This window comes from Falco biarmicus, chromosome 14, assembly GCF_023638135.1.
Source record: "Falco biarmicus isolate bFalBia1 chromosome 14, bFalBia1.pri, whole genome shotgun sequence".
In the NCBI taxonomy this organism is placed as follows: Eukaryota; Metazoa; Chordata; class Aves; order Falconiformes; family Falconidae; genus Falco; species Falco biarmicus.
In genome coordinates, this window is record NC_079301.1 from 12,797,028 (window position 1) to 12,820,897 (window position 23,870).

Genomic DNA, 23,870 nt, shown 5'->3' on the forward strand with positions numbered 1-23,870 from the left:
TAGAGGTATTTTATATATTTTTCTTGGCAGTGCGCTGTTCAGTTCATTCTTTTGCACCAGTGCTGTACCCTAGGTTAGATACACCATGACAATAGAAAATAACTTTTGTGTCATTGAGATGCCACACATTTAAATTATCAAGGAAAGGCTGATGACAATTTTTCCTGCATTGGTGAAATGTGTCTAGATGGAGTTTTCAGGTGTGATTAGTTTCAGTAATCGAGAGTAGTTTTAAGTTATCGGTGCATTTGTGTCTCAGAAATGATGGATGTTCCAACACTGCTTTATTACACTGACATATTTAAAACACCTATGGTTTAGTTTCTATTTGTGTTATTATGTGCAGTTCTCAGATTGATGTGGACATTTTTCTTGAGTCAGAAGCTACAGCTTGTAGATATAGATAAGGTAGATATTAAAATACCTGGTTTTATAAAATGCATAATGAAGCTAGCCTATTACTCAATATAAAATTAATTTCATATGTATTTTTAAAATGAGATAATAATGTTTCATTATGCACAGCACAGGAATTTCTTGATTTTAATCCATTTCTGATAACTGCTTGATGCACTGTACTTATCTTTTCTTACAATAAATGGAATAATCATGTATTTAGCGATTTACTTCCTGTACTTGGAGGGGAGAATTGTTAGACTTTGCTATGCAGTATTCCAAGGATTTTTTTTTTAATTAGAATTATTATCTAGATATGCCCAATATTTTCTGACTTGATAATTATTAGCCTCTGTGCAGATATACAGATGGCCCATAATAATAATATTTTGCTTAAAAAAACTAAATCTGTTCAGCTGAACAGTAGTTTTGATGGGTTTCTTTCCCACGTGTAAAAACAAAGCCAAAGAACACCTGGGGTGATGGATTAGGTTATAGCCTCCTTGTCTGCAAAGGAAGGATTCTATAAATCCCTCAAAAAGCACTATTTTACGAGACCTGTTGTCCCAAGTCTGCTATTGGACTGTGGGGACCCAGTAATGGTAAGCAAATGGTCCCCAGTGCCTGCGGATCGCCAGTCACAGAGCCCTGTACCATCAGTGAAGCCAGGCTACGGAGAGCTCAGCGCTGCAGCCATTGCTGGGCACAGCAGCAGGTCTGAGTGCACAGGGTCCGATCCTTGCTGCTGCTCTTCCTTGCTTCTGCAGCACTGTGACATAGTGGTGCTTGGAAAACTTCCATGACTGGCTGTGGAAGAAGAACACCACTTCTAGTGTTATGTTACCTGAAAAAAATAATCTCTACCGTCACTAACACTGCTGCTAGGACATTCCCAGCAAACATCTTAGGGATGCTGAGAAGCATATGGGATAATTCAGACGAGGCCACATGCAGAAAGTGAGGCAACCACATGTGCCCTCTGTGGGACATTGGGGAGAGATGGAAAAAGGAGTCCAACAACGATGACACACTTCTTTCATTGTCCCCCTGCTGTGGACAAGAGGGTAGGCAAGGTTGTGACTAAGCCAGTTAAACTGTGTTTGTCTGAAGATGTGTATCACGTATAAGGGAGTCTTGTTATGCTGCCTCAGCTGTAAGATTCATCTTCCCTCTCGGGTCAACTAGCTTTCAGAAATCCTACTCTTGGACTGAAAAACTTTCTGGAATTCATAACCTTATCAAATACCATGTGCATTTTAAATTAGCAGCTTCCTTTTCCTTCCGCTCTTCCCTCCTGATGACCAAAGCAACAATCCATCCTGGCATCATCATCTCCCAAAAAACAGAGGGTGTTAGTCCACTGTTTCCACTTGGTAATTGGTCTGATTTTGGCTGAACATCATAGTTCATTTCACCACATTTACTGAGGAGTCTGATAACTATTTTTCAAAGGTTTGTTTTCCTTCCAAAGAGAAAAGCTGTTCTCTTTTGATCATGACACTCAAGCTGGTGAAAATTGCTGGATTCACTACTGCTTGTACCAGCTGAAGCTATGACTCAGTACTCGCACTTTTAAATGCTATTGAGAAATACAGTTCATTTATAACATGACACAGAATGTCCATAAAGGATAATTATCAAAATGTAGTATTCTTTTATCCTTCAGCTATATTACTGATATAAAATATGTGAAAAATATTATCATTTTAAATCAGATATTACATAGAGAGTTATCTGATTACCAGCAGAAGTCTTTGCAGCAGATTTTAATTTAGCCTTATGCATTTTTAACATGACAGCTGGAGCACAGCGTGCATATGGCATACTAATAGAGAAGGAGGCTAATAGCCAGTTCTGTTTATCTGTTCTTGCAAAGAAAAGAAACAGGAAATAAGCAAAAATGTTTAAATTGCATGCTGCTGGATAAAAGCAACAGACACTGCATGGCAAACTGAAGTAGTATTCAGCGATTACTTCGTTATTCAATCTCCGGTTTGTTTTTCAGAGACTAGCTAGCTTTTTTTGGTTTGTTTTCAATTACACCACTGTAGTGTACATTGAGAGATCTATCATTTATTTATCAAATAGAAAGTTGTGCTGAAAATGCTGCCTCACTGTAAACTCCATTTTCAGTTGCTCCTCACTTTGCAAACAAGGAGCCCTCTTGAGTTGAAATTTCCTCTATTTGATCATGACATTTTGGTGCTTGTTTGTTTCTGCAAAACTGGGTCTTATTCAGCCTTTTTGAAGCTAGTGTTTTTAAAACAAACATGCACTAAGTGATTAAGAACATGAAAACAAATGTTTCATTTTGTTATTCGTTCATACTGGAAAAAGGAAGAAAATCAACATAGAGAGCTCACTTTTTTTAGAGAGAAAAAAGGAAAATAAGCTCACAAGCTTTAAAATATGTGTTCAGCTCCCCACTATCTCATTATATTGTCAGTGGGATTTTTCTGGTAGGTTTCTTTTATCAAACCAAATTTTTAAATGTATGGGTTTTATAGGTGATCTTCTACATGGTGGGGGTTTTTTTGTTTGTTTTGTTGGGTTTTTTTCAGCTATTCTGATGAATAGAGTGAATTCAAAATGAGCTCTCAAAACTCAATTCCATCAAAGATTATTTAACTTCAAAGAAATGTTAAAGACAACACTATAGCTAGTCTAAAACTATGAGAAAAATAATACAGTTTCTCATCGTTCTTCTCTTTTTAAAGGAAAAAGGAAACCTAATAAAAAATGCAAACAAAATGCTTAAGGAATTTCAGTAAACCAGGAATTTGAATTTGGGAATGCATGGTTAAGTTTAGTATTTTTTTATTAAATATTGTTTGCATGATGGTCTAAATTTAGCATTAATTTTCCTCTTCATTTTTATTATATCAAATAAGGAAAAGTGTGATTTGCAGAAACTTATTTTTCATTCAAAATCTGTGGTTATAGTTCTAAGAACCACAGCTACTCACTGGTTTGCTACCATGTTGCAATTATACATTCATCACTCATTTTGCCTCTATTAGTCTCCTCTTGGACAACTGAGCTTTTCTGACCCCATGCACTGGACCCACATTATGTTCCTGGTTTCAGTGCTAGTGAACTAGCCAGCTTTTGACAAGTTTCTTTTTTCTTACTAGAAATAATGATCCTGAACTGTATTTGTCAAGTGTCTTTGAAATACACAGATAACAAATGTTATATTGCATTAGATATGATTTATTTTGACTTGTAATAGAGTTCCTTTGCACCACTGTGGAAAACGAGGGGAAGGTAAGATTAAATAGATCTGTAGTGCAACATCCTCATGTATTAAACAAGCCAGCCTCCTGAAACATAAATACATTAAATACACATCACGGAACTGTTAAGGGGGATTAAAGAAGAGCAATAGTCTTCATCTTACCCTGAACAGCTGTTAACGGTCAATGTGACCTGGACTCAAATTGGGTACTCAATGGGTAAAGAGAAAATTTTCCCTTTATGGGCTCAAGTTGCCTACCTTAAAGTTAATGACCTCTAAATCAACACTTGATGGTTTAGCACATGAGAAATTCAGGAGGATGGAATACTTTAAACACCTATTGACATTCTGAAGCAGTTTGCTTTCTGACCTTTCATGACAGAATGAGTTCAGCCAGCAAACAAGAGAATGTCAGAATCTGCTGCAGAAACTGACTGCAATTATGAGACTAGCAAAGGAAACAAATGACTTAGGCAATATTTTTAGATTGGAGAATGGTGGGCAGGTTATGAATACAGTACTTAATAGTGAGGTGACATGCAGGTACCCTTTTAAAAGGTCATGCCTGCCTGAGCTGGGAGTGGTTTGGTTTGTAATGACGGCAGAGTCTCTATCTGAAGTGGTTTCCGTATGTGATGGGAAGCATTGCCTGTGTAATATTCCTGGAATATAGAGATCCAACAAATGGTATTTCTGGAAACTGGATTGTTCTTTGGTATGTCTGAGAAGATGTTAAATGTGGTTCATAAAATGATGGTATTTCCAATTTGATTTCTTAACTGACTCCACATGTTTTTTTTTTTAACTTGATCATCAAATGGTGCCAGTTGTTAGTTAATGTGAACCCATTCAATTTGAATCACCTTGTTTATACCTTGCAACACGTCATTTTAAATAGATGTGCCATACCTTCTAATGTACTTGTGCTCCCAGTAATTGAAAGAGTTTCATCAAAAAATGAAATGAAGATTTGCTGAAAATAATTGCACAAAGGTCGAGAAACTCCATTTGCTTTCTCTTCTCCATATTCTTAGGGCCTTGTCTAAGCCCTGGAGAAACTCAGTGAATTTGGGTCAGGCCTTTCACTGTCCTCTTTCAATGAGGGTGTTGCAGCTGCTTTGCTGATTTTGGAAAATCAGAAAACCAGGTGAGTGTTCTTTTCTAACTTCAGTGCTCCTTTTATTTGATTTGTGTTCTGAGAAAAAAAAAAAAAAAAAAAGCCTTATAAGAACTGTAAGAAATTTATCAGATGGATGTTGCATCCTTCATGATTCTTCAAGTGCTTTTTATCTTGGTGGTGGTTTAGCAATGTAATAGAAAATGATGGGGCTCTGACAGCAATTCTGTAGGAATTTTTGCATCAGACAATAAGAAATGTGTCCTCTTTGATTTAACTGATACTTACACAGTAGATTTGGGTCTGCCTACCATGTGATTAGAAGTCAAATTTTTTCTCTGCTCAGCCCTGGTATTGTAGGACAGTTAGGGTTACTCCTGACTGGGAGCTTCCCTGAAGGACAGTTCCATCGTGTGCAGCTGCTGTGCCACAGAAGTTCAGTTAAGCAGAATTTTTCACTAAAATAACTTGGGCATGCAGGACTGATCTTGCAAGAACAAGATTCACATACACAAAAATGATCCCTCATCTCCTTAACTTGCATCAAGTATGCTTTACAAAGTATTCCTCAAGGATATGAAAGGCAGACCACGGCACAGTATCTTCAGTTTCCAGACATAACTGTCAACTTCAGCAGTCATTCCACTGCAGTGACCTCCAACTTATTCACACAGGCAGCAGAAACATGCAGGGTTTTACAGTGTTTTGAATTTTTAAACAATGTTGGTTTAATGTAATCAACTAAACCGAATCCACAGTGCTACCCTAGTGATATGAATAATATCTGAAATGCAGGATAGAATATGTTCAGAATAGCTGAAATATTTTACTTTCCTGATTGGATTTTAATGATGTTATATGTATGGAATTGATCTCTGAAAAAGTTAGGCCTCTGGCTAACTGACCTTCAGTCCCATGTGACAACATACTTGAAGAATAGACTTAATCCTCTAAAAAAGTGCCATTTGTTGTGCCTAATGCTTTCAATATTACCTGCCTCTCTGTTTTTCACATCACAAGAAATTCATATGCTTGCTAGGAGGGATACATTTAACTCTTATTTTGCAGAATGACAATATAGTCACTATACCTACTGTAGTTATTTTTTGGTTCAGCACAATAGCGAGGATAGTGATTTTATGGCAGACAGAATGAAGGTAAGATAAGGTGAGGAACCAAGTTCTTGAGGTCAGAGGTATAATCTCCTTGGCTGCTGCTTTATGGTGCCAGAAGAACCACGAGCACCTGAAGGCAGTTCCCTTCCCTGCTGCACATGGGTGAGTCCCACTAAATTTGTGCAGACCAAATTGCCTCCTGGACAAGAGCTTTGACGCCAGTTCAGCCACTGTGGGAAATCATGGAGTGATATTTGGGTTGGAAGGCAAATGGCAGTGGAGTTTTTCTAACTAGAAAGTTTGCAATAGTAGATTCTTATTCACAAGGTCATTTTGCCTGCCTCTCTGTGACTCAAGTGCTGTATCAAGCCAGCTCAGGGGAGAGTAGGTGTCGGAGTTAAAGCTGAATTTCAGAGTCTGGAACACTAAGGCAGCGTATAATATTTGCTGGGGGACACTGGTGTTTTGATTTTCCATCACAGGAGGGTTATGCATGCTGGCAGCCTTGAGGGTTGTGCCACATATCTTCCCCAAAGGGGATCTGTGTGCAAAGATTCTGTAAAGGGAAGGATGGCTCCCCAGCTGCCTATGGACATTAGCCGATAGTTTTAAAGCATTCCTCCCCATCCAGAGTGCAGCAGTGCAGAACAGTGTATCACATCCTCTAGCACTGAAAAATCTCTGTCATTGGGGGGAAGCAAATACAGAAATGTGAAACCAAGTGAGCAGTATGAACAGCTGAACATTACCCGCTACTTCTTAATATCAAAGTGTGCAGGTTTCCCACCCCCACCCCCAGCCCAGCCCCCGTGTGTTTCTCCTGAGAAGAGTATCTGATGCAGAAGAGTATTTTTTTTTTAAATCAGATATCAAAATGCTGCAGTGAACAGCTAACTTGCACGTCTTAACGTCTAGAACAAGCACCAACAAACTTCTAGAGATATTCCTGCTTGTATTGCTGTCATCTTTATGTTGGTATTGCAATCAACAGGCTTGCTGTGTGCCATCAGCCTCTATAAGACTAAACCAATTTCGCTGAAGTATGACATATGCCAAATGATAATAGGCTAACAAAAGATAGTCTGTTTTTAAGTTTGAAAGGCGAGAAGGTGTTCTCAGGTACTGAATGGCTGCAACGAACAGCTCAGAAACACAATGAAAGGTTTTTCTGGCAGTTTGCCTTTGGGATAAGGGAGGAAGAACAGCTGGTTACGTTCTACAGGTTTGCTGGCTGATCAGGGCAGTCTGCACCGGCTCCCTGCTGCTGACCAGCTGAGGATCTTGGTAGAGACAACTGCAGCCCCAGAGAACAGCCCAGGTGCACAAAAGTGTTTAGAAGCACAACTGCCTTTGAAGCCAGTTTAGCTAAAATGAGTTAAAAGTCATAACACTGCTGAAGATGTTGGCTGTACATCTCTACACTTAAATAATTGAAACACGCTTTTCTCACTGTGGTCCAGGATTCTTTTGTCAGTGGCAGTCTGTTCTCACCTTAGCCCACCAGCTAAACATCCTTGCTCACATGTCGAACAGCAGCATACTAATTAAGAGTGGAAATAAAAATCTGTGGAGGATTAGAAAAGGGAACTTTAAATTAAAATTCTAACTTTATAAAAGATTGTCTGCACATGCAGAACTTCACAGATCATTGAGTTCAGATTCCTGACCTCTGATGTAGGGCAATCCTATGAGATGATAAGGTTGCTTCTAGCTGCTCTAAATGTTTCCACATTTTATCTAGCATTATTTGCTTTCTTTACAAGATGTGCTAAAAATATTTTATGCAATATGATTTTACTCTCTATATATAAAAAAAATAATGGCTAAGAGGTGGAGTGTTGCAGCATTCTTACATCTATTAATGCTACTTTATTAATGCATTTATAAGGACAAAGATTAAATATTTATAAGGTTTACTCTTACTTGGTGTGCTGATATTAATCACGTTGTCATGTGGTAAGATTGGAGCAGAAAACACATGTATCTATACACACACCACTCTCTAAAATTCTAATTTACTCTACCTAATTACTTAGTAAATAAATATAATACACTACATATGAAAAGCTGAAGTGGGAAAATATGGTAATTGGAAAATCAAAAAGCACAATTTTCTCCACCAAAGTTGTGCAAGAACCTTCTGCAGATAAGCAGCTGCATTGAACTGTTGTAGTGCCCTTAACCCTGGGGGACAGTGCTGGAATACTTCACTTCTGTTCTTATGAAGGTTGTGATTCACATTTATGCTTTCCTGTTATGACATTTGCATTTTCACTGTATAAGTCATTTTATATATGCTGGATACCACTTTTTTTTCCCCTCTTTGTTGTGTCCTAAAAACAGTTCTAGCCAACTCCCAGGGTTACATTCTTTTAGTAATTGACCATTTGTATTTAGATGCCGGAGGCCTTTGGCTTCATCCTGTCCCTTGTATTTCAAGGTCTCTAGTATCATCTAGTGCCTATACTCTCAGGAATGCCTGCTTTGAGGTGTAGAAAACGTGTCATCAGTCTTGAAATGCTGGTGGCTCTCTGCAGAGATTCAAGGTCCTGTTTTAGATGATATGCTAGGCTGATGCTCAGCTGGTATAAATCAACACAGCTGCACTGGATCTGTCAGGACTCAACTAACCTGAACTGAATATGTGGTCCTCTTTTTAGACATTACTCTCTCTCCCATCAGATTTGCAATCTGGTTAATTTTTTCTCTAAGAAGTAGTATAGTTTTGCATACTTGTACTCGCTGAATTTAGCACACCTGTTAGAATGAACAACCTCAATTCACTCACAATCCAACCTCAATATAGAGTAGCTACTGATCATATCCTATTTCTTCTGAGTTCCTTACTGCACTGCAAGCGTGAGATTCACAGTGTTGTATCCTGTCAGTGCTTCTGTCATACTTCTACAGTAATTTTTAATTTTCTGGCAATTATTTCATATTCCGTTTTGGTGGGTGTGCATAGTGAGAATAGTGATACGAACATCTGTGAAGACACGGTTTGAAGCGTACTTCCTTCTTTGGAGAAATAGTTGATGTCAGTTTGTTTTATGTAATAGGCCACGGAGTACCTAGTCAAAACTGCTGTTCTCATCCAGACTAGAAAGATACGGTGCACATTACTGAAAACCTCTTATCATTCTGACTTTGAAGATGGGGTTTTATGTTTTCCTTTGATCAGGAACATTTAATTATACTAAAGATCCAGTTCAGTTATAGTTAGATGAAAAGTCTTTATGTTGAAATTTTGACTTTTCTAAAAAAAAAGATCTTCACATTAATTCTCAAATAACCCTGTAAATTACTGTGCTAGATGGAGGAAGAGTTAAGGTTTGGACTTCTTGGAACACGGGTCTCCTAAAAAACATAGCCTTCAAATCAGTATTTTTTTAACATTCTTTCAAATTTATTTGTACGTCTCTAGGGATTGAATCATCTTGTCATCCTATCTTCCACCCAATTAATTCCTTTTGCTTGATTTTAGTGTCAACAAAATATTCCTAGATCCTGAAAACCCTACTCATCCCCAATGTCTTATATGTTTCTGATCTTTCGTTCATGTTTATGAACATAATTATAAAAATATATTTTAAGTAGGATACTGGGCAGTTACTGCAGTAGGTGTTGTCATGATATCTCCTGGCTGAATCCAGGCAAGATAGAGCTTTTTGTGTATTGAGTTAGGAAAAAAAGTTAACCTCAATTAGTTTAATCCGCACAACTGTTTGTGCTTGAGAATCAGCTCTGGTGTAGCAGTCCCTACTGCCAGTTGGTGACTGCTAAATCAGAGCTGTCCCCAACTCTGAACAGGGTATAAGGGCCCCTACAAGTGTACAGTGGCAGGCCAGCGTACCCAGTAAAGTAACCCTTTCCCATGTGCATTTAAACAGTAAATTTTACTCATCATTCATTTGGAAAGCAAAGCAAGTTTTAAAGTATGTTTTTCATCTCTGTTACTATGTGGTTTTAGAACTAACCTGCCTCAGACTAATGTTGTTCCATAAGTAGAGTCTTTTGGGATTTTCTCCTCAGTTTATAACCTTCCCCCTTTAGTGCACTTGTCAGAAATTTGGTATAGTTTATTGCACTCTTACACAGGCCTTGCTCCAGGCTTTGCCTCCAGATGGCTGCGGATCCCACCAGTGGGTCGCTTCTACTTCAGCAGCTTGGCTTTTCCTCCTGTTAATGAGCGTACCAACGCTGACACTGCTGTGAGATCGGCTGGAGGAAACTGAAGTGTTATTTAACAATGGAATGTTCCCTAATCTGATGTGCTACACACCTCTGCAAATCCGTCTGCATTATATCTTTCCTTCTGCACTCCAAATTTTTTCTACTGTTTGCATGACAATGAATCTGAGAGGATTGCGAGAAGCTACAAGTATCTCCTGACAGGCAACCATTGGTGCTGATCTGGAGTCCAGGCATGACACGAAGTCAGTGGACTTAAGTAGCCCTCTCCAAGAGAGAGGATCAGATACTAAAGGTGTATTTATTATCGCCCTGAAAGTTTCTTAATTCAATGGTTTATAACACAGACAGCTTGATATCACTTATCTCCAAAAAAGGATCTACCGCTTCTACAATGCCTGGCTTTGTCAAAACTCTTAAGCATGATGACGCAGAGACAACTCACAAGCTTAGGGCTAAGGATGTGCTCAAATGTCATGTTGGCTCCCTTCCTGAGTCCTCTTATTAGTCTTGGAATCAAGGAACGGTCACTACAGAGGGGTAGTATTTGTCCCCCAGTCTTTTGTCTATCTATATGTTCTTGTATTTCATTACCGTAAATATTCCTAGTAGCTCTACCTTCTGATGAAATAATATTTGTCTTATGATTGTCTGAGAATACGCAACTGTGTTATGTATAATGACATTTGGGAGAACGTAATTTGAGTTTAAGGGAGTTATTTTTTCCCACAGCAGATGTATAATTCAATTAACACTAATTTTAAATCTAGATATCACTTTACCTCTGCTGCACTGCACAGGTAATTACTTTCTGGTTAACTTAAATTACTTTGTAGTTGCAACAGTGGAGTTATTCTTAATGCATTTAGAGTACTAAGTCTTGTTTTTAGGACTAGTGAATCCTGTGTCTGATTCTGTACATTGTAGCATTGGACTGCTTGATGAAAATGATGTGATTCCCATTCCTGTAAGTACCCTGTTTAAAAACAGTGTTAAAATGAATTAATGAAAGCATTCAGAGTTAAGGAATTCTGGCTCAAAGTTGGAATATATGAACATTTTTTCCTGTCCCTAAACAGGATGTCTGTAACCAAACATAAGGAATCCACAGCTCTTTCGGGGAGTTACAGGAAGCTAAGAACAGGTGTGTCTTCAGACCAGGTTGGTGTGCATGGTAATCCCCAGACAACAATTAAAATCAAACATTTGATTTTTGTGCTATTATAGACTTTTAACTGGAATATGGCTGTATATGCCTTCATGTTATGGTACTGTGTGTTGGAGGGAAATAAAAGGTTTCCATGCACCAGTGAGCTCGGTAGGATGCTGTGAAGTGTCTCCACCTGCTCTGACAAAGGGGAAGGAGGGTTTGTGCCTTTGTTGTTAAAGCCCAAACTTTACATGAACTGTCATCTGCTTGTGCAGTGATTTAAACGAGATCTTCTTGGGCCTCTTCTTTGTTGAGATAACTTGTTAGTAGTATCTAATTCTGCTTGTTAGTTGAATCTAGCTCTTCTCAAGAGTTAATCTTTCAGCTGACAAGCTCTGCTGGAATGGTGTATTGACAAAAAGCCAGGGACTCTGGCTGAGTTTTTTTTTTTTTTTTTTTTTTTTCTGCAGTATTCTCAGAAGTGCTTTTGGAATGGAGGGCTTCTCTTAAAATACCAATTGATATGTAAAAGCCACAAAATATACACTTCAAGGTCTAAACCCAGTTTATTCTCTGATAAATGGTCCTTTGGGAAAAATCAATTACAGTGCCAGGAGATAGAGTTTAATCATGTCTTTTGAAAGGCCAGATGAAAATGAAAGGTCATACTCAAATTTATTCCTCCTCAGAGAATAAATGTTTAGTGTCTAGAACTATCTTGGCCCCATACCTATATATGTGTGTATATATATTTTTATACTCACATACACCTACTCCCCCGCCCCCCCCCCCAAATTGCCCTGTTCAGTGCATTCTGTCATAGAAAACTGATCTTCAGCTACTCAGATTTATGATTAATGGCACATAGAAGGATATATAGGTTTGTTCCTGTGAGGGCATAACAGGATGACAGATCTGGCGGTTGCTGCTATTTTTGCCTTAAAAAACACCCAAAATTCTCTTTAAGGAAGAGAAACAAGAATGAGGAGGGAAAGTAACCCCGGGGCAGCTTCTTAAAAATAATTACAAATAATGCAAAATAAGTTCATTAACTAAGTCTAGAAGACCTATGTTCATCTAAAATTGATTCTGAGAATCCTTATTTTCTATAACCCTGCATTGTATTTTGTTTGGAATTAGATTCTGATATCTCTTTCCTTTCCCATGTTATAGAACATAAGGTTGTTAATTATTGCTGTAGGGGTAGGTTTGCAGGTTTTCCTCTCAATTTGAAAGTTTATCTTTTCCCCCATGAAAAATGAAACCATGCTGAAAAATGTGGAGCCTTCACATTTCTTGGTATAAAAATCTCAGTATGAGAGCCTTGGTTTTAGTGTTTAAGGTCTCTAGCTTCAATATAAAGCAGAGAATTTTCTTTGGTGCAGGTGTGGCTAGGTGAAATGACATGGTCTCTTCAGAAGGAATTCAAATATAACCATAGTAGTTCCCTGTGGTCTTGAATTTATGAGTTCCTTAAAATCTATAGCACTGCATGGTCTTTGATGAATGTTTACCATGCTCACTGCTCCTGAAAGTTAATCCATTGGCAACTTTGTGCAGAATGGAGGGGGAAGTAGTGCAACCGATGGTATTCAGGCTCTTGTAGGTCTTCACTCAAAACCCAGATTTTTTCTAGACTGTCAATTTCTCAATTTTAGGTAGCATCTAAGAGTTTATATGTTACATGCCTATAATTCTGCATACTTTATTAATAATGACCTGCAACATGTTCACTTGCTTATTTTTAGTAGTGGATATCTGACCCATTACAGGTCTGTGCTCCCAAACTTTGTCCTCAGTGCCAGTGAGACTGACACGGGATTGAAGTCTAAGTGTGTATTTTTATGTGGGTTTCTTTACAGAGTTACTGCTTGTACTTGGGAAGAGCACAGACATCATTCTGAAGGTCGTGTGCTGTCCACAGGTGAGGCATACCGCTTGTGAATGTTGGGTTTATAAGCACATTTCTCACTCTGTGTGTCCTCGTAATTATTCATTTACACTGATTCTTAGACAGGAATGCAGAATGATTTAGATCCTGTTTTCTGGTGATTTTCTTCCCCTCGTGTCATTGTGCACCAAGATGAACTGGTCTAGGAAACATATTATAGTGGCACCTGTCAAATTGCATCATCCTGAGAGGAAGGTATGATGTGGTACATTTGGGGAGGTGAAAGAGATTCTTTTCAGTGAAACCTCTGAGCAAAATACTAAATTGCAGTTCAAATGTATAAAAACTCTTTTGCTTTGTAATAGCTTCAGTAGTAAATCCGTGAGTACTCAAACTTCGGAACAGGAAAGGCCTTGAACTTTTAGAAGAATCAGCAGGTCCTTTCTTTCTTCCTGGACTCTGATGATGGGTGAAGCTTCATAGGAGCAAAGCTAGTGTGGTAGGGAGTAGACTCTGAGGGGAATGGAAGGCTGATTTCTTTTATTACTAGATTATTTTATTTAACATAATTATTCCCTGACTAATCAGCAGATGATTAAGGCATCCGAGATCACCAAAAACTTTTGTCACCATTATAATTTGTGAAATCCAACTGGATATAATTTTACAGAGAAATCTTTTTTTATTCATATAAAAAAGAAGCAATAAAGAACTCATCAACTAATCCAGCTAACACTTCATATTTCACTCCTAGACTGCTCTAGTAATCAGTTATCATGCTGTGCTTCATTCTCATGTAACCTACCTCTGGGCAAAGAGAAATAATCCATTTCAATTTTAAAATCCTCCTGAAAGTAAGTGAACTTGATCCAAAGACTAGTGAAATAATTAAAAAGGTTTCCTTTAGCCTTGACATGGGTTTTGGATTAGACTGCTTTTTGACTAATAAAGTATTTAATCTGGTGAATAGACTCTCCTTTTTTTACAGCATAGAATGTAAGGTAGAACTGAAATAATTTAATAGCAATTCCTAAAGAACATAAAAGGTCAAGGTTTTCAAAAGTTTTGCTGGGCTAGATTTTCCATGGACAATTTTCAAAACTCTATTATTTTTGACACCTTTGTAAATATCCCCAGGTGGGCTATGCAATGTCACTTTTTTTTTAGTTCTCCCAGGTGTTGTTTACTATCTTTTCTCTCTTGCAGTAGCAATCAGAAATGCTAAGCGAAAGGTAAAGGTGGATGTTAAAAAGTTGGCCAGTGGCCAAGCTGAAGCAACATAGCACTTTGGGGAAATAGTGCATGTTGGACACTTTAGATGTGCATTAACTACATAAGAGGAATGTTGAGAGGTTAATTGCTATGAGTGAAACAAAACAGCAAAGATGTTGTCAAATTAGCCTACCTGACTATGCTTATGAGCGACTGAAACACTGATACAGACTGTAGAAAATAATGAAGTTTATAATCAGTTGCAGTAAATAATATGCTAATTATTTTAATTATTACATTTAACTCAATGGTATTCATTAGATACTTTTTAAAATTCAGTTTTATCACATGCTATGAGATTGAGAATCACAGTTTGGTGAATAAAAATGTTAGTTAAAATGTAAGCTCCACTTCAATACTCTGGCCAAGCCAGCAGTATGGCAACATCTATCCTGTTTTGTGCAGAGGAGACTAAGCCAGATCCACAAAGAGACTCTGGCAGAATCAGTGTATTTAATTCCAAAAACATGGCCCTGTACACTGTGGTGTAACTGACCCTGCAGATGCCTAAAGCACCTTTCCATTAAGTCCGTAATATGCCTACAGTCATGCCAAGAACTACTTCATATTTTTCGGGGCTGATTAGCCAGAAACTCAGACAGTGTCTTGCTCTAAATCCTCTTGGAGGTTTCCTGGTGGGCTTCTCAGAATGCTCCTAGTAAAGGATGGAAGACTTGAGCTCCTGCTGCTCATTCTTTAATTTGCACCCTAAGGAAGAACTGCTGCTCTTCTTCCATGTACTGGTGTAAGGGCTAGAGGATTTGTCCAACCAATGGGAGATTTGAATTTGTTTACCTTGTTTGTCTGGAATATTTAAAACTATGGCTTCTCAGGACAGATCTCTATTTAGTAAGGTTTGCTTGATGTTTTGAAAGAAAAATGTATGTTCTTGCCCATTGGGCAGGACAGGCAGAGCTTCCAAGGAGAAGGTACTATTTGTTGTAGCGCTGCATGAAGGCCTTATTCTCCTGTCTTACCCTCTGTCCAGTCACTTTTGTCAAGAGCCTTTCTTTATTTACTAAATTCCAACAACATCCAACTTTTGGATTTTGGATGCTTGAGGAGTTTAACTCTCCATGTGAAAGGTAACTCAGTGCCTAATGGAATTTGCTGCACCTCAGTCTGAGAACCTACAACAGACATAAAGCTGTGCCTAGCTCAGGTGACTTGAATTCATTATTATATCTGGCTTGCAGCAATTAGTAAAGGAGGAATTTTCTTAGCAAAGATGTCAGGTTGCTGCATACATAATGCAGATCCCAATGATTACAAGGAGCTTAGACGAGCTGTGCATGCTAGCCCCCAGCTGATCCTAGCCCCGGCTTCCTCTTGGTGATTTCACAACATGTATGCTAGAAATCACAGAACAAAGCTCTGCTTTTGCTCTGTATCTATCCTTTCTATAAGCCATAAGAGTTAGCTGACCTTTTCTATTCATGGGTGGCAGGCAGCCAGCTGTCCATCTCAGATGCATAGTTTGTTTTGTGTGACATAGGTAAATACATGCCAAAAGAATCTTAATCTCAGAGGATAAGTCTTTACTAACTGTTATCTCAACAAAAGCTTAGCAGGGACTAGAGATTTATAACTGAACTGCACTGCTGACTTTGTTAGAAAAGACGCATGAACCTCTTACAAGATTGTAATCTATGTGCAGTAAAACCAAGGCACTAAGAATTACTTTCCTATGTGGCAGAGCCTCAGAATATCATGATTACGGAAATCTATTTGATTAAAAGATTCAGGGAGCCTTAGCTGTTTATGAAAAATGAAGCAGATTAGGAAACTCCTTTTCAGAATCCAATAGCAAAATGGATGTGTAACAAAAAAGTCAGATGTTTCTTTGCCTAAATTGTAGTTCCCCTGATACATGCTTGGAGATTTACATGCAGGTCCTTAACTTCAAGCCATTCCATTCCTGCTGAGATGCAGCATATACTATCTCAGTGTTAGGTTGGTGGAACTATGGGCTTTTTGAAACATGAAGAGTGTTTGCTGTTATCTGCCTGAAGTGTACTCTGCAGACAGACTTACTTTGTGGCTAACCATTAAATAAAAAGCATTTTGTCCTGTCTATATAGTATTTTATATTTATAACTATTTCATCACTTGTTGAAAATAACTGTGGAATACCCCCCTCAAAGTTCTGTTTCTTGTCAGCCAGTGAAATCACTTAATTGTCTGATAATCTGAGACATTTTACCACATATATTTCCCCTTCATCAAGGTTTAGTTCTGTTGGCTCCACTTACACATTTCTGACTAATTGGACAGGATATCCTAGTAGACAAACTTCTGCAGAACTCAAGGTATAATTTAGGTGTGGAAAGAAGCTGCTTTATCTCAGTCTGATTCATTAAAACACAGGAATTTTGAAATTTGCTTAATATCTGCTTTAAACCTTTGCATCACATACAACAAAATTAATCAAAGAGGAGTTTTTTTCATATTGTTGTTAAGTTCATATAGAAAGATTCAGAGACACACTAGTGCAACTGTATATACCAAGTTAGTACGATCCATTCCAGACTCTCACAACAGAAGAGATGACGAGAGACAATAATTACACTAATTCACATGAATGTTAAAGTTCTGTGGAGTGAGGCTTTCTAGTCACTGGAGCTTCAGAAGTAGTTGAGTAAAGAGATTCACTGTGTTGCCTCTTCTGTGTCTTCAAGTCTTGCATCTTGCACATCCACTTGCACCGCCAAGATTTTGACATAGAAGTACCTTGGGCTTTTTATCCTGAGGCTGAAAGCAATGGAGAACTGCTGGAAATGCAACACAACTGAAAAACATTGCCAGATCATGTTGCAGTAGTGTGGTTCCAAGTGGGGGTGAAGACAAGAGAAAGAAGCTGTTAAGCTTACTATTGTACTTTTGCCTGAACAAATAAAACCAGCCTGTCTACTTCAAGCAGGGTAGTCAACACTGCAAGACCTGATGAAACATTTGTCTCGAATGAGGCATTCCAGGATGAGGTCACCGTTGGTTGTGGAGGAACTTAAGGAAAGGTTGGAAGTCATTTGCCCCAGACTTTCAAAGGTTTATAGATAGTTACTCTTGCCAGCTTCAGTGCAAGTGGAGCTCAATGCCCTTTGTGTCCTGTCAGTCCTGTGTGGCCGAAGGGACTGCTGGCATACCAAGTGCTCCGAGCTCACCCAGTTAGACATGTATGTACAAGTCAACTCACATGTTTGTGGCAGTGTGGAAATGGGAGCTGGCAGAATAAAAGGACCAAATAGGAAAGGCATTTCATTTGAGGAGCAGATAAGAATCTAGCATTGCCGTGTTTCACTGCTCAGCATGTAGAACATCTGTTTAATTCCTTTATGTCTTGGGTGTCCTTGTGGCTAAAGATTTGACATTCACAATTTTTTTTTGGACAAGTACATGCTACTGAAATGTTCCTTTTTAGTACCATATACTGTAATTCAGTGTTTCCATTTGTTTTAGAAGCTGGCATAATGTCCTCCAGTTGTCCTCTGCTGAAATCTAAGCTATCGTGCTGAGAGGCAGAATACAAAAGGTAATTTTCTGATAGATACATGTCAGGGAACCTTAGACAAAACTACTTTGGATGTAGAATATATGCTTGCCAGACTTGTAACCTCAAAACTTAGTTGTATTTTACAATGTGTAAATCAGTTATTTCTATTTGTGATGTATTGCTGTACACAAATACATAAAAAGTAATTTATAGAATATTGATCTTTTTCTAGGTAAAATGGAGACATTACTCCAACCTTCAGTATGCTGTGTATGTATATCTGCCTTTGTGTGTGTGTTTGTATATACATATCCACTCTCCCCACCCCACCCCCCATCCACATGCACAATGTGATTGTTCAGCCTGTAAATAAAGAAATGCAGATCTGCCATTTTGACATATGCATTGGTTTAATTTATTTGTAGCTGCCATTTCGTGTTCTGGCGTGATTTTGGAAATTAAAATGAAAAGTTAATGACATTTTATAAAATAATAAGGTATTTTTAAAATTTTTATTTTAGGAACAGGACAACATTACTGCTGGTAGTATTATAGAATGAAGGCCAAGCCATGAAAAATGTCGATTAGACAGCTTTGGAGACAGGGAGCCTTTGTTTTTCTAGAGATAAGATTATACTTCCCACATAACAGCCGTTTCACATTGCTGAAATCTGTTCTATCACCACAGATCAAATCAATAAAACAAGTCCATTTAACAGGATTCCTGGAAACAGGAAAATATGGATTATTTGACAAAACTACATTTCTGTTTTCTAGTTTATTACACAGAGCTTTTGTCTTTTTTGGTTTGTTAGATTTTTGGACTTTTTTTTGAAAGATCCATGTTGAAAAAGCCATTGTTTTTTCAATGAGCAGAATCTGAACAGATTAGATATCCTCATCTCTTTGTTTTTTAGAAAAAGAAATAGCTTTGAAATTTCAGATCCTAAATGGCACTGTGGCACTGAGAGATCGCATGTAGCTTCTGAAGTTACCAAAATAAAAGACAGAGCCAGGACATTCCCTGTGGTGCAAAAGAAGGGAACTCCTCTCTCTGGTGTGCCGAAGGTACCTCCAGTACGCAGCCTCAGAGCCTGGCCTCTCTTCACAAAAGTCTCAAGCAGGAGCGTAGTTTATACCCTACTCTGAATGTTCTTATAGCTTTCATGACTATACAGTGGATGCAAAATAGGCGAGGAAAGAGTTCAAAACCTTTCCTTTATTTGTTCCTGGTGTAGGAACTACCTGCTTTGACTTTTTCCTAGGATTAATGCAGCTAAACAGGATCGTTTTGCTGCCTGGTTCTCCATGTGATTTTGTGTATGAAGAGTCAAAGCTAATTTTTTTGATTTTTAAAAGAAGTGTACAGAATTTTTTTCTTTCTATGTAGTCTTTTACTTTGAGCTTTCATGATCAAGACCAGAAAAGATAGATAAGTGCATAGAAGACACATTACATACAGGATCAGAAGTATATGAAATTTGGAATAAACTTCTACCAAGAATTATTTAAACAAATTGTGTATAGCAGATACAGCTGAGTAAAAAGAGGTTGCTTGTAGAGGGGAATGCATGTGACTTCATTTTGAGTCCAATACTTTACAAAGGCATGCTGGAAGAAATGCTGCAAGCCACCCAAGGTGATGAATATATATTGTACAAAAGGACAAATGCCAGATATTTGAAGGGAAAACGTTTCCTAAGCACAAATAGAAGCAGGAAATATAAACTGGAAAATATGTACTGAATGAAGTATTCGCTGTGGAGTAACTGTCCAACGCTACTGTGACTGCTAGTTGTCTTTGATACTTTGGGTTATTTCTGCTCAGCCTGCAGATAGATATAGACAGTGTCTATGGGGCTGGCATACTCACTATCACATAAATTTTTCTCTAATGCAGTCTAAATGTCAACAAGATAAGCAGATTGAATTTACTTTCAGTTTTCATGTTTGATAAGGACAACCAAATCAAGAAAGCAACAGGGAAGCAGGTATGTAGATAAGTTTTTGTCTTAGCCCAAAAAGGTAAGAAGTGCAAAATACCAAAGGGAGAAAGGTTTGTGAGCATTTATCAGATGGTGAGGTCATGCTCATACTTCCCTCTTTTCACAAAATGCACTTTGGATGTCTCCATAAATTTGAGTCTGCCCTTGCAGAACAGACGGCTAAAAGAGGTATCACCAAAAGCTCTAGATTTATACTTACCAATTGCCGAACCCAGAAGCACTGAAAGATTTGCCACTGTAGTTTGACTTGAATGGTTATGTCAGTTCCCATCCACACAACTAATGTTTGTGCAGTGTGAGCTTTGGCATGAACAAGAATAAAGAACATTTATTGGGGATATCTGACAGCATTGTTGTGGAGCAGGCGAGAAAGAACAGCTGTTATCTTTCATAGAGAGCTTCTGTTACTGTGCATCCATGTAATGGGATAAGGAATTCCCCTGTATTTGTTTTCTTGAGCATAAGCAGTGGCACAGAGGCATGGGGCAATAGAAGAGTGCAGGAATGGGGGGATGAATGGGCAGGAACCTCAGCTCCATCTCTGCCAGACCATGGACAATCACAGGTGGGTGAAATCACCACTGTCTTGGCTGCTCTTCCCTTTCCAAATGGGGCATGTGGTGGGTTTGCATGAAGACAGGAAAAGGCAGAGGCATTTATCAGGCTGTATGGTAGCACCACGCTGTGGAAAGAAACACCCAAATGTGTTAGATGCTTATGGTATCTGCTGATGTGCACATCTGGATGTGATCCTTGTTTCTGTTCCATTGCACATGGATCAGATTAAAGTTGAGGCCCAATGAGTATGGAGTAAGAACTAACCAGCAGAGATAATCCAAGCTTAGTTAACTGGTCTGTTGTGTTCCCCCAGCCTCTGGTGATTAGGATGGTTTATTTTGGCTTTTGGATATTCTCTATCCTTAAAAGCCAGGCAGCCGTTCCCTGTAGTTACCCATCTGACTGCAGATTGCAGGGCCTGGCTCCGCGAAAGGCTCAGCAACCGCAGCTGAGTATGCCAGAGGACGAAGAGCTCTGTCGATATGAATTAAGATAACATTTACCACCTTACTGCTCACAGCTGAGTAAAATGAAATGTCTAGCAACAAATTTTAGCTGATTTTAAAAAGACACAGATACATTTTTCATCTGAATTGCTTTCACTGACTCTCTACCAGACTAGGCTTACTGATTCTTCACTGGCATTCACCCAATTAATCTGCAGAAATTAGAGACACATGAGAGACTGGCCTGGCTGTTATTCACAGAGCAACCTTTACTCCATGTGAGCAATGCTACAAGAGGTTCACGTGCAGCTGAACCAGCACATCCCAGTTGCAGCAATGTGGAAGTCCTAGGTAGCTACTCTGAGCTGTGCACAATACCTGGCCTTTGTGAAACACCCTTTTTAGTGGGCAAGTATGTTATAAATTTTTGGGAACTTACACAATATTTCCTGTAAATGGACAGTGGACCATGTAACTTTGTGGAAAGAGCACTGAATTGAATGATAGGGCAAACTTTGATTCAGTCCAAGGATTTGTCTCTGATATAAGTGGTGAACACAGGCAAGAGATCGTCCCCCATATGTCTTGGTGTACAAATGACAACTTCTCCTTTTGAATAGCTTTGAAAACCACTTAACTATGTAAGAAGTAGGTATGTCATATATCGTGAATAAGGCAAACACATGATGCTTTATATGATTTGAGCTACAGACAGTTTATTCCTCATTTCTAGGCTTTGGGTTTTTTTTTATTCTGGTGGCTAACATGTAAAAATGTAATTTCTTTTTTAACATTGATTATTTCCTTATGTATAGGTCACAGCTTAAAGATTTGTTGTTATTTTTCTGTCTATACTAGTTTAATTAATCAGAGACTAAACTCTAGAAAGATTTTCTCAGAGCGGAGTGATTAACTGCTTTGGATTTTTCAGATATGTGCTGCCCTTTAAAAGGAGTGCATACTGTCTTAATGAGACCAGGATGCCAGAACATACTATGAAGACTTTTTCCTCCCCACAGGCAAGTCCTTAATGCAAAAGTCTGAAGTCAATATACATCCAGGAGGTATGTTTTAGTGTAATTATTTCAAGCCTCATCTCTTTGTCAGAAAAAAAAAAAAATGGCACTTGCCTTTAGTTCCTTTAGTATGTTAATAACTTTACAGCTGCTTATAGAAAAAAATCAGTCTTCCACAATGACACCAGTTTGTATCTGCTGAAGCACCCCATCTGAGCAATAATAAATCAGTCATTTGAAATGGCACTAGTGGGTGGATTAATAGGTGTTGAAGAGTTCATATCCTTGCAGGTGTGAGCATTTATGAGGGATATGTTGTATATGCTTGCCCCACTCCTGTCCTCTTCCCTTACAATCTCAGTTAGCCACCGTTGGAGGCAAGGTACTGAGCTAAGTTAAACTGTGCTGTGACCTAGTGCTGCTCTCAGTCACATTGTTATGTTCCAGGTGTGACTACAGAGATGGTTATGGACAGATTCATGCTGCTTGTTAACATTGATTTGGGAGCCCACCAACTGCTGTGCATAGCACAGTACAGCGCTGTGTCTGAATTAATAAGCCATGCTAAATTCAGTGGGCAGAGAGCCACAATGATGTGGCTGCACGGTTTCCAGGCTGAAGCTGGGTCATGATCCACCAGGCTGAGCGCTGGCAGAGCTAACGTGGCATTGTCTGCATTGTTTGTCTCTTGGCAAACTGAGGAAGACAGTACTGGATCAGCAATGCTTGGGTTACATTTGGAATATTCTTTTTCCAAACATGACGTGTTGGAAATGTTTATTTCCTCTGTCTCCTCCCTTCCAAAGGGAAAACAACAACAAAAAAAAAAAAACAAAAAAAAAAAAAAAGAAAAAGAAAAAAGATGTTCTGCATAATCCTGAAAACTCATGTAAATATATCAAGTATTCTGCTGTTTATTCATTAGATGTCTGAGATGCCACATCAGTACAAAGGTAAACTATTATAACAGAGTTGTTTATGATGATCTAAGGGTAGAAAAGGGGTGCAAATAAAGGTACAAAGTAGCATGTAATGGGTTGAAAAAGGCTGGCCATCTTCTGGCACATAAGCCCTTCATCAGTTTGGATAGCTGTTTCTATTTCAGACCTGGCAATAATTCATGTGTCCAAAATGTGTCTGTGTTTCTGTGAAAATATCAGCTGGTCCAAGATGAAATCATAATATTTTTATTATTTTCAAAGTGTACCTGGGTCAGGGAAGACTTTAAGAATAACCTCTGTCTTCTGTCTCACTATCCATATGCCAACATGCAGTCCCTTTAAATGTAGTTCTGTTAGTTGAATGGATTCAACTTCCATTGAAATAATCTGTTATAAAGACAAAAGAAATTTTAGACTGTTGTTATTGTTATTCTAATTTACAAATTACAATATTTGTAATTACAAATTACAGCAGAAATCAATAGTCCTTTCACTGTTTCATAAAACTTCTGAAAGTCACTGTGTAAATTTTAAGGAGACAGCAATGCCTGTATTTTAAGAATATTCAAAACCTTTTGTGTGGAATAAGCCTGTCTCACATAACATAATATCAGCTGTTTTCACCTAAAATACAGCTGTCTGGGGTACTAGCCTTCCAGGGTAATTTGCATAAGCCAAACAAGGATATTTTGAATACTGGGAATGGAATTTGTTAGTTCATGCCACAAAATGAGTGAAGCATAACCCGCGGAAATGTTGCCTTTTTCCACCACTGCCTGGTGAAAGATAAACCAGTTTCATTCTAATCTGTAGATAATGACCAGTTGTATAGATTTAGGTGAGTACTTCTGTCTTGAATCTGCTGGCATTCCAATTTATTTGCTTCAGCTGGGTTCAGCTGTGTTCTTATAATCGCTTTATGTTCAATACTTCTGTTCACTGGATTTAATCACAGAAATATTGGTATTTTATAAAAGTTTTCAAGAAACAAATGGAACAGCTGCATTTGCACCCACCCTTGACAGAGACGTGGTGCATCATTT

At 38.3% G+C, this 23,870-nt stretch overlaps 1 long non-coding RNA gene across 1 annotated transcript in view; it reads left to right on the top strand.

The window, feature by feature from the left end:
- LOC130158973 (uncharacterized) overlaps positions 1-21,926 on the top strand; it is a 47,346-nt gene extending 25,420 nt beyond the window's left edge. Inside the window, exons 3-6 of the long non-coding RNA XR_008825572.1 lie at positions 4,669-4,781; positions 11,137-11,218; positions 13,070-13,131; positions 21,802-21,926. This is a non-coding gene — a long non-coding RNA (uncharacterized LOC130158973). The remainder of the gene's footprint in view (positions 1-4,668; positions 4,782-11,136; positions 11,219-13,069; positions 13,132-21,801) is intronic.
- Positions 21,927-23,870: the final 1,944 nt, after the last annotated feature.